Source organism: Ambystoma mexicanum, assembly GCF_040938575.1.
Source record: "Ambystoma mexicanum isolate Mex_15411 chromosome 12 unlocalized genomic scaffold, UKY_AmexF1_1 Mex_chr12_unloc.1, whole genome shotgun sequence".
NCBI lineage: Eukaryota > Metazoa > Chordata > Amphibia > Caudata > Ambystomatidae > Ambystoma > Ambystoma mexicanum.
This window is the reverse complement of record NW_027182322.1, coordinates 4,203,751-4,215,998: the sequence shown is the minus strand read 5'-3', so window position 1 is coordinate 4,215,998 and position 12,248 is coordinate 4,203,751. Positions and strand designations below refer to the sequence as shown.

The following is a 12,248-nucleotide window of genomic DNA, read 5'->3' as shown; positions in this document are numbered from 1 at the left end:
TGTCACACCTGCATACAAGGATGCATGTTCATGCCGCCTCGTTCTCTTGGCTTCATACAGGGATTTTATCTCTTCCCTGTCTCACCCTCATGCAGGGATGCATGACCAATGCTCCTTCCCTTCTCGCCCGCATACATGGATGCACGTTCATGTCTCCTCGTTCTCTCGGCTTCATACGGGGATTTTATCTCCTCCCTGTCTCACCCTCGGGAAGGGATGCATGACCAATGCTCCTTCCCGTCTCGCCCGCATACATGGATGCACGTTCACGCCTCCTCCTTCTCTCGGCTTCATACGGGGATCATATCTCCTCCCTGTCTCACCCTCATGCAGGGATGCATGACCAATGCTCCTTCCTGTCTCGCCCGCATACATGGATGCACGTTCACGCCTCCTCCTTCTCTCGGCTTCATACGGGGATCATATCTCCTCCCTGTCTCACCCTCATGCAGGGATGCATGACCAATGCTCCTTCCTGTCTCGCCCGCATACATGGATGCACGTTCACGCCTCCTCCTTCTCTCGGCTTCATACGGGGATCATATCTCCTCCCTGTCTCACCCTCATGCAGGGATGCATGACCAATGTTCCTTCCCTTCTCACCTGCATACATGGATGCACGTTCACGCCTCCTCCTTTTCTCTGCTTCATAGGGGGATCATATCTCCTCAATGTCTCACCCTCACTTCCAACATGTGTAACTTCTTGTTCTCTTTGACGTCTGGGGCATGGGTGGCTACTGCACAGCTCTAGATATCGCCCACCTGCAAAGTGCTATGGAAAGCACTTTTCCACATTGGACGTGCTATATTAACCCCCTCTCCCCAAATACAATAAAAATAAAGAAATATATGTGCTTCCATAATGTCTACCTTCTAATGTTTCATATGTGTAAGCACATTGTCCTCCTCCTGACCACATTCTAAAACTATGTGCAAATTGTTCCTTCCATAAACTGTCACTTCCTTGGCCCTTTATTTATAATGACTGTTATACTCTCTCTCTTTCCGCCACAGTATAAAAAAGCATAGCACACCTCATGATTGGACTAAGAAATTCCTGTCATTTAGTTGGAAATGATTTTCCCATTATCCCCAAAAACTCCTCACTGTGTCTAAGAACGCTTTTTTTCACAGGACAATACAGATCAGATTGACTTGAAAGGTCCTTTCACGCGACTACAGAATGCCTCTCATTCCACTAAAAGATACGCCAGTGCCTACAATAGCCTAGGACTAGACTATGAGTCCCAATGTAGAAAGACCACAAGTCCACAGATATGCCTGTTTATTTAAACATCTGTATTATCATCAGCGTGTGACTGTAAAGGCGGGACCTCGCGCTCTCTGTAACGCGCTCCATTGGCAACATCAGTTAAATGTCGTTGGTTCAATCCCTCGCGGATGTTGTTTTTATTCCCATTTGTAACTGGGAAATACTGTGGCTGCAATACATATGTGTTAATCAAGCTAGTGGTTATTGACGTAAATGGCAGTGTTATAATGTTTCATGTACTGCAAATGTCACCACATAATGCGCTCTTAATTAGATTTGGTTGAAATACATTACAGTCACCCGATGAAAAAGTGTGCAAAGAGCATTAAAGAAACAAAAGGTTCATAACAGTAACAGGACATATCGAATTGTTTCAGTCCTCCACAGAGATTGCCAATGTATTAATGGAAATTCTAAAATATCTGCCCAACTGCCGTGACATTGCCTCACCGCAATGCCGTGACTCGGATTCGAACCAAGGTTGCTGCGGCCACAACGCAGAGTACTAACCACTATACGATCACGGCGAGCTACTTGGGCTGCTACAATGTGACGTTCCACCTCTATCATAAGCTGTACTCCATCTGTGATGTCATGACTCATGTTTGAATTAAAGGTTGGTTGTGATGTTATCCATGAGAATAAGTGGACACCTGATCCCCAGTCACTTATTTAAGATCTCAATAATCAAGTCAGAATCCAAATGAAAGTCATCAAAGTGGAGCCAATTAGAAATAATATAGTTACACAAACCTGGCAATGGTGCGGCAGCCAGGGCCGATAATGGCCCGCCAGCCTGAGAGCAGGAAAGTGTGAGAGCAGTGATGGTCTTGTGAGAGTTTACAGCTGTTATTGACCCTGTCCCCTTCCATTGCAGAGTTTTCTCCCTATAAGAAGTGCAGAGGCTCCCTCCGGGGTGCTAATAGTAAATTTATTTTTTTGCGCAGGAGAAGTGCTCTTCACCAATTGCACGTGCCAAATCACCCGAAGGCCACCACCATAAAATTCAGGCATTCATGTTCATGCGTCCTCCATGTTATGTCCTTATAAAGGGATGCATGTTCATGATGACTCCATGTCACACCTGCATACAAGGATGCATGTTCATGCCGCCTCGTTCTCTTGGCTTCATACAGGGATTTTATCTTCTCCCTGTCTCACCCTCATGCAGGGATGCATGACCAATGCTCCTTCCCTTCTCGCCCGCATACATGGATGCACGTTCATGTCTCCTCGTTCTCTCGGCTTCATACGGGGATTTTATCTCCTCCCTGTCTCACCCTCGGGAAGGGATGCATGACCAATGCTCCTTCCCGTCTCGCCCGCATACATGGATGCACGTTCACGCCTCCTCCTTCTCTCGGCTTCATACGGGGATCATATCTCCTCCCTGTCTCACCCTCATGAGGGGATGCATGACCAATGCTCCTTCCCTTCTCGCCTGCATACATGGATGCACGTTCACGCCTCCTCCTTCTCTCGGCTTCATACGGGGATCATATCTCCTCCCTGTCTCACCCTCATGCAGGGATGCATGACCAATGCTCCTTCCTGTCTCGCCCGCATACATGGATGCACGTTCACACCTCCTCCTTCTCTCGGCTTCATACGGGGATCATATCTCCTCCCTGTCTCACCCTCATGCAGGGATGCATGACCAATGCTCCTTCCCTTCTCGCCTGCATACATGGATGCACGTTCACGCCTCCTCCTTTTCTCGGCTTCATATGGGGATCATATCTCCTCAATGTCTCACCCTCACTTCCAACATGTGTAACTTCTTGTTCTCTTTGACGTCTGGGGCATGGGTGGCTACTGCACAGCTCTAGATGTCGCCCACCTGCAAGGTGCTATGGAAAGCACTTTTCCACATTGGACGTGCTATATTAACCCCCTCTCCCCAAATACAATAAAAATAAAGAAATATATGTGCTTCCATAATGTCTACCTTCTAATGTTTCATATGTGTAAGCACATTGTCCTCCTCCTGACCAAATTCTAAAACTATGTGCAAATTGTTCCTTCCATAAACTGTCACTTCCTTGGCCCTTTATTTATAATGACTGTTATACTCTCTCTCTTTCCGCCACAGTATAAAAATGCCTAGCACACCTCATGATTGGACTAAGAAATTCCTGTCATTTAGTTGGAAATGATTTTCCCATTATCCCCAAAAACTCCTCACTGTGTCTAAGAACATTTTTTTTCACAGGACAATACAGATCAGATTGACTTGAAAGGTCCTTTCACGCGACTACAGAATGCCTCTCATTCCACTAGAAGATATGCCAGTGCCTACAATAGCCTAGGACTAGACTATGAGTCCCAATGTAGAAAGACCACAAGTCCACAGATATGCCTGTTTATTTAAACATCTGTATTATCATCAGCGTGTGACTGTAAAGGCGGGACTTTGCGCTCTCTGTAACGCGCTCCATTGGCAACATCAGTTAAATGTCGTTGGTTCAATCCCTCGCGGATGTTGTTTTTATTCCCATTTGTAACTGGGAAATACTGTCGCTGCAATACATATGTCTTAATCAAGCTAGTGGTTATTGACGTAAATGGCAGTGTTATAATGTTTCATGTACTGCAAATGTCACCACATAATGCGCTCTTAATTAGATTTGGTTGAAATACATTACAGTCACCCGATGAAAAAGTGTGCAAAGAGCATTAAAGAAACAAAAGGTTCATAACAGTAACAGGACATATCGAATTGTTTCAGTCCTCCACAGAGATTGCCAATGTATTAATGGAAATTCTAAAATATCTGCCCAACTACCGTGATATTGCCTCACCGCAATGCCGTGACTCGGATTCGAACCGAGGTTGCTGCGGCCACAACGCAGAGTACTAACCACTATACGATCACGGCGAGCTACTTGGGCTGCTACAATGTGACGTTCCACCTCTATCATAAGCTGTACTCCATCTGTGATGTCATGACTCATGTTTGAATTAAAGGTTGGTTGTGATGTTATCCATGAGAATAAGTGGACACCTGATCCCCAGTCACTTATTTAAGATCTCAATAATCAAGTCAGAATCCAAATGAAAGTCATCAAAGTGGAGCCAATTAGAAATAATATAGTTACACAAACCTGGCAATGGTGCGGCAGCCAGGGCTGATAATGGCCCGCCAGCCTGAGAGCAGGAAAGTGTGAGAGCAGTGATGGTCTTGTGAGAGTTTACAGCTGTTATTGACCCTGTCCCCTTCCATTGCAGAGTTTTCTCCCTATAAGAAGTGCAGAGGCTCCCTCCGGGGTGCTAATAGTAAATTTATTTTTTTGCGCAGGAGAAGTGCTCTTTACCAATTGCACGTGCCAAATCACCCGAAGGCCACCACCATAAAATTCAGGCATTCATGTTCATGCGTCCTCCATGTTATGTCCTTATAAAGGGATGCATGTTCATGATGACTCCATGTCACACCTGCATACAAGGATGCATGTTCATGCCGCCTCGTTCTCTTGGCTTCATACAGGGATTTTATCTCCTCCCTGTCTCACCCTCATGCAGGGATGCATGACCAATGCTCCTTCCCTTCTCGCCCGCATACATGGATGCACGTTCATGTCTCCTCGTTCTCTCGGCTTCATACGGGGATTTTATCTCCTCCCTGTCTCACCCTCGGGAAGGGATGCATGACCAATGCTCCTTCCCGTCTCGCCCGCATACATGGATGCACGTTCACGCCTCCTCCTTCTCTCGGCTTCATACGGGGATCATATCTCCTCCATGTCTCACCCTCATGAGGGGATGCATGACCAATGCTCCTTCCCTTCTCGCCTGCATACATGGATGCAAGTTCACGCCTCCTCCTTCTCTCGGCTTCATACGGGGATCATATCTCCTCCCTGTCTCACCCTCATGCAGGGATGCATGACCAATGCTCCTTCCTGTCTCACCCGCATACATGGATGCACGTTCACGCCTCCTCCTTCTCTCGGCTTCATACGGGGATCATATCTCCTCCCTGTCTCACCCTCATGCAGGGATGCATGACCAATGCTCCTTCCCTTCTCGCCTGCATACATGGATGCACGTTCACGCCTCCTCCTTTTCTCGGCTTCATACCGGGATCATATCTCCTCAATGTCTCACCCTCACTTCCAACATGTGTAACTTCTTGTTCTCTTTGACGTCTGGGGCATGGGTGGCTACTGCACAGCTCTAGATGTCGCCCACCTGCAAGGTGCTATGGAAAGCACTTTTCCACATTGGACGTGCTATATTAACCCCCTCTCCCCAAATACAATAAAAATAAAGAAATATATGTGCTTCCATAATGTCTACCTTCTAATGTTTCATATGTGTAAGCACATTGTCCTCCTCCTGACCAAATTCTAAAACTATGTGCAAATTGTTCCTTCCATAAACTGTCACTTCCTTGGCCCTTTATTTATAATGACTGTTATACTCTCTCTCTTTCCGCCACAGTATAAAAAAGCCTAGCACACCTCATGATTGGACTAAGAAATTCCTGTCATTTAGTTGGAAATGATTTTCCCATTATCCCCAAAAACTCCTCACTGTGTCTAAGAACGCTTTTTTTCACAGGACAATACAGATCAGATTGACTTGAAAGGTCCTTTCCCGCGACTACAGAATGCCTCTCATTCCACTAAAAGATACGCCAGTGCCTACAATTGCCTAGGACTAGACTATGAGTCCCAATGTAGAAAGACCACAAGTCCACAGATATGCCTGTTTATTTAAACATCTGTATTATCATCAGCGTGTGACTGTAAAGGCGGGACTTTGCGCTCTCTGTAACGTGCTCCATTGGCAACATCAGTTAAATGTCGTTGGTTCAATCCCTCGCGGATGTTGTTTTTATTCCCATTTGTAACTGGGAAATACTGTCGCTGCAATACATATGTCTTAATCAAGCTAGTGGTTATTGACGTAAATGGCAGTGTTATAATGTTTCATGTACTGCAAATGTCACCACATAATGCGCTCTTAACTAGATTTGGTTGAAATACATTACAGTCACCCGATGAAAAAGTGTGCAAAGAGCATTAAAGAAACAAAAGGTTCATAACAGTAACAGGACATATCGAATTGTTTCAGTCCTCCACAGAGATTGCCAATGTATTAATGGAAATTCTAAAATATCTGCCCAACTGCCGTGACATTGCCTCACCGCAATGCCGTGACTCGGATTCGAACCGAGGTTGCTGCGGCCACAACGCAGAGTACTAACCACAATACGATCACAGCGAGCTACTTGGGCTGCTACAATGTGACGTTCCACCTCTATCATAAGCTGTACTCCATCTGTGATGTCATGACTCATGTTTGAATTAAAGCTTGGTTGTGATGTTATCCATGAGAATAAGTGGACACCTGATCCCCAGTCACTTATTTAAGATCTCAATAATCAAGTCAGAATCCAAATGAAAGTCATCAAAGTGGAGCCAATTAGAAATAATATAGTTACACAAACCTGGCAATGGTGCGGCAGCCAGGGCCGATAATGGCCCGCCAGCCTGAGAGCAGGAAAGTGTGAGAGCAGTGATGGTCTTGTGAGAGTTTACAGCTGTTATTGACCCTGTCCCCTTCCATTGCAGAGTTTTCTCCCTATAAGAACTGCAGAGGCTCCCTCCGGGGTGCTAATAGTAAATTTATTTTTTTGCGCAGGAGAAGTGCTCTTCACCAATTGCACGCGCCAAATCACCCGAAGGCCACCACCATAAAATTCAGGCATTCATGTTCATGCGTCCTCCATGTTATGTCCTTATAAAGGGATGCATGTTCATGATGACTACATGTCACACCTGCATACAAGGATGCATGTTCATGCCGCCTCGTTCTCTTGGCTTCATACAGGGATTTTATCTCCTCCCTGTCTCACCCTCATGCAGGGATGCATGACCAATGCTCCTTCCCTTCTCGCCCGCATACATGGATGCATGTTCATGTCTCCTCGTTCTCTCGGCTTCATACGGGGATTTTATCTCCTCCCTGTCTCACCCTCGGGAAGGGATGCATGACCAATGCTCCTTCCCGTCTCGCCCGCATACATGGATGCACGTTCACGCCTCCTCCTTCTCTCGGCTTCATACGGGGATCATATCTCCTCCCTGTCTCACCCTCATGCAGGGATGCATGACCAATGCTCCTTCCTGTCTCGCCCGCATACATGGATGCACGTTCACGCCTCCTCCTTCTCTCGGCTTCATACGGGGATCATATCTCCTCCCTGTCTCACCCTCATGCAGGGATGCATGACCAATGCTCCTTCCTGTCTCGCCCGCATACATGGATGCACGTTCACGCCTCCTCCTTCTCTCGGCTTCATACGGGGATCATATCTCCTCCCTGTCTCACCCTCATGCAGGGATGCATGACCAATGTTCCTTCCCTTCTCACCTGCATACATGGATGCACGTTCACGCCTCCTCCTTTTCTCGGCTTCATAGGGGGATCATATCTCCTCAATGTCTCACCCTCACTTCCAACATGTGTAACTTCTTGTTCTCTTTGACGTCTGGGGCATGGGTGGCTACTGCACAGCTCTGGATGTCGCCCACCTGCAAGGTGCTATGGAAAGCACTTTTCCACATTGGACGTGCTATATTAACCCCCTCTCCCCAAATACAATAAAAATAAAGAAATATATGTGCTTCCATAATGTCTACCTTCTAATGTTTCATATGTGTAAGCACATTGTCCTCCTCCTGACCACATTCTAAAACTATGTGCAAATTGTTCCTTCCATAAACTGTCACTTCCTTGGCCCTTTATTTATAATGACTGTTATACTCTCTCTCTTTCCGCCACAGTATAAAAAAGCCTAGCACACCTCATGATTGGACTAAGAAATTCCTGTCATTTAGTTGGAAATGATTTTCCCATTATCCCCAAAAACTCCTCACTGTGTCTAAGAACGCTTTTTTTCACAGGACAATACAGATCAGATTGACTTGAAAGGTCCTTTCCCGCGACTACAGAATGCCTCTCATTCCACTAAAAGATACGCCAGTGCCTACAATAGCCTAGGACTAGACTATGAGTCCCAATGTAGAAAGACCACAAGTCCACAGATATGCCTGTTTATTTAAACATCTGTATTATCATCAGCGTGTGACTGTAAAGGCGGGACCTCGCGCTCTCTGTAACGCGCTCCATTGGCAACATCAGTTAAATGTCGTTGGTTCAATCCCTCGCGGATGTTGTTTTTATTCCCATTTGTAACTGGGAAATACTGTCGCTGCAATACATATGTCTTAATCAAGCTAGTGGTTATTGACGTAAATGGCAGTGTTATAATGTTTCATGTACTGCAAATGTCACCACATAATGCGCTCTTAATTAGATTTGGTTGAAATACATTACAGTCACCCGATGAAAAAGTGTGCAAAGAGCATTAAAGAAACAAAAGGTTCATAACAGTAACAGGACATATCGAATTGTTTCAGTCCTCCACAGAGATTGCCAATGTATTAATGGAAATTCTAAAATATCTGCCCAACTGCCGTGACATTGCCTCACCGCAATGCCGTGACTCGGATTTGAACCGAGGTTGCTGTGGCCACAACGCAGAGTACTAACCACTATACGATCACGGCGAGCTACTTGGGCAGCTACAATGCGACGTTCCACCTCTATCATAAGCTGTACTCCATCTGTGATGTCATGACTCATGTTTGAATTAAAGGTTGGTTGTGATGTTATCCATGAGAATAAGTGGACACCTGATCCCCAGTCACTTATTTAAGATCTCAATAATCAAGTCAGAATCCAAATGAAAGTCATCAAAGTGGAGCCAATTAGAAATAATATAGTTACACAAACCTGGCAATGGTGCGGCAGCCAGGGCTGATAATGGCCCGCCAGCCTGAGAGCAGGAAAGTGTGAGAGCAGTGATGGTCTTGTGAGAGTTTACAGCTGTTATTGAACCTGTCCCCTTCCATTGCAGAGTTTTCTCCCTATAAGAAGTGCAGAGGCTCCCTCCGGGGTGCTAATAGTACATTTATTTTTTAGCGCAGGAGAAGTGCTCTTGACCAATTGCACGTGCCAAATCACCCGAAGGCCACCACCATAAAATTCAGGCATTCATGTTCATGCGTCCTCCATGTTATGTCCTTATAAAGGGATGCATGTTCATGATGACTCCATGTCACACCTGCATACAAGGATGCATGTTCATGCCGCCTCGTTCTCTTGGCTTCATAAAGGGATTTTATCTCCTCCCTGTCTCACCCTCATGCAGGGATGCATGACCAATGCTCCTTCCCTTCTCGCCCGCATACATGGATGCACGTTCATGTCTTGTCGTTCTCTCGGCTTCATACGGGGATTTTATCTCCTCCCTGTCTCACCCTCAGGAAGGGATGCATGACCAATGCTCCTTCCCGTCTCGCCCGCATACATGGATGCACGTTCACGCCTCCTCCTTCTCTCGGCTTCATACGGGGATCATATCTCCTCCCTGTCTCACCCTCATGCAGGGATGCATGACCAATGCTCCTTCCTGTCTCGCCCGCATGCATGGATGCACGTTCACGCCTCCTCCTTCTCTCGGCTTCATACGGGGATCATATCTCCTCCCTGTCTCACCCTCATGCAGGGATGCATGACCAATGCTCCTTCCCTTCTCGCCTGCATACATGGAGCAACGTTCACGCCTCTTCCTTCTCTCGGCTTCATACGGGGATCATATCTCCTCCCTGTCTCACCCTCATGCAGGGATGCATGACCAACGCTCCTTCCTGTCTCGCCCGCATACATGGATGCACGTTCACGCCTCCTCCTTCTCTCGGCTTCATACGGGATCATATCTCCTCCCTGTCTCACCCTCATGCAGGGATGCATGACCAATGCTCCTTCCCTTCTCGCCTGCATACATGGATGCACGTTCACGCCTCCTCCTTCTCTCGACTTCATACGGGGATCATATCTCCTCAATGTCTCACCCTCACTTCCAACATGTGTAACTTCTTGTTCTCTTTGACGTCTGGGGCATGGGTGGCTACTGCACAGATCTAGATGTCGCCCACCTGCAAGGTGCTATGGAAAGCACTTTTCCACATTGGACGTGCTATATTAACCCCCTCTCCCCAAATACAATAAAAATAAAGAAATATATGTGCTTCCATAATGTCTACCTTCTAATGTTTCATATGTGTAAGCACATTGTCCTCCTCCTGACCACATTCTAAAACTATGTGCAAATTGTTCCTTCCATAAACTGTCACTTCCTTGGCCCTTTATTTATAATGACTGTTATACTCTCTCTCTTTCCGCCACAGTATAAAAAAGCATAGCACACCTCATGATTGGACTAAGAAATTCCTGTCATTTAGTTGGAAATGATTTTCCCATTATCCCCAAAAACTCCTCACTGTGTCTAAGAACGCTTTTTTTCACAGGACAATACAGATCAGATTGACTTGAAAGGTCCTTTCACGCGACTACAGAATGCCTCTCATTCCACTAAAAGATACGCCAGTGCCTACAATAGCCTAGGACTAGACTATGAGTCCCAATGTAGAAAGACCACAAGTCCACAGATATGCCTGTTTATTTAAACATCTGTATTATCATCAGCGTGTGACTGTAAAGGCGGGACCTCGCGCTCTCTGTAACGCGCTCCATTGGCAACATCAGTTAAATGTCGTTGGTTCAATCCCTCGGGGATGTTGTTTTTATTCCCATTTGTAACTGGGAAATACTGTCGCTGCAATACATATGTCTTAATCAAGCTAGTGGTTATTGACGTAAATGGCAGTGTTATAATGTTTCATGTACTGCAAATGTCACCACATAATGCGCTCTTAATTAGATTTGGTTGAAATACATTACAGTCACCCGATGAAAAAGTGTGCAAAGAGCATTAAAGAAACAAAAGGTTCATAACAGTAACAGGACATATCGAATTGTTTCAGTCCTCCACAGAGATTGCCAATGTATTAATGGAAATTCTAAAATATCTGCCCAACTGCCGTGACATTGCCTCACCGCAATGCCGTGACTCGGATTCGAACCGAGTTTGCTGCGGCCACAACGCAGAGTACTAACCACTATACGATCACGGCGAGCTACTTGGGCTGCTACAATGTGACGTTCCACCTCTATCATAAGCTGTACTCCATCTGTGATGTCATGACTCATGTTTGAATTAAAGGTTGGTTGTGATGTTATCCATGAGAATAAGTGGACACCTGATCCCCAGTCACTTATTTAAGACCTCAATAATCAAGTCAGAATCCAAATGAAAGTCATCAAAGTGGAGCCAATTAGAAATAATATAGTTACACAAACCTGGCAATGGTGCGGCAGCCAGGGCCGATAATGGCCCGCCAGCCTGAGAGCAGGAAAGTGTGAGAGCAGTGATGGTCTTGTGAGAGTTTACAGCTGTTATTGACCCTGTCCCCTTCCATTGCAGAGTTTTCTCCCTATAAGAAGTGCAGAGGCTCCCTCCGGGGTGCTAATAGTAAATTTATTTTTTTGCGCAGGAGAAGTGCTCTTCACCAATTGCACGTGCCAAATCACCCGAAGGCCACCACCATAAAATTCAGGCATTCATGTTCATGCGTCCTCCATGTTATGTCCTTATAAAGGGATGCATGTTCATGATGACTCCATGTCACACCTGCATACAAGGATGCATGTTCATGCCGCCTCGTTCTCTTGGCTTCATACAGGGATTTTATCTTCTCCCTGTCTCACCCTCATGCAGGGATGCATGACCAATGCTCCTTCCCTTCTCGCCCGCATACATGGATGCACGTTCATGTCTCCTCGTTCTCTCGGCTTCATACGGGGATTTTATCTCCTCCCTGTCTCACCCTCGGGAAGGGATGCATGACCAATGCTCCTTCCTGTCTCGCCCGCATACATGGATGCACGTACAGGCCTCCTCCTTCTCTCGGCTTCATACGGGGATCATATCTCCTCCCTGTCTCACCCTCATGAGGGGATGCATGACCAATGCTCCTTCCCTTCTCGCCTGCATACAT

At 46.2% G+C, this 12,248-nt stretch overlaps 2 non-coding genes across 2 annotated transcripts; both read right to left on the bottom strand.

Moving 5' to 3' along the window:
* Nucleotides 1-1,730: 1,730 nt before the first annotated feature.
* TRNAH-GUG (transfer RNA histidin (anticodon GUG)) lies at nucleotides 1,731-1,802 on the bottom strand. Its single transcript has one exon. It is a non-coding gene; the product is annotated as a tRNA-His (tRNA).
* A 2,279-nt stretch (nucleotides 1,803-4,081) lies between these two features.
* TRNAH-GUG (transfer RNA histidin (anticodon GUG)) lies at nucleotides 4,082-4,153 on the bottom strand. The gene has a single exon. It is a non-coding gene; the product is annotated as a tRNA-His (tRNA).
* Between the last annotated feature and the right edge of the window lie 8,095 nt (nucleotides 4,154-12,248).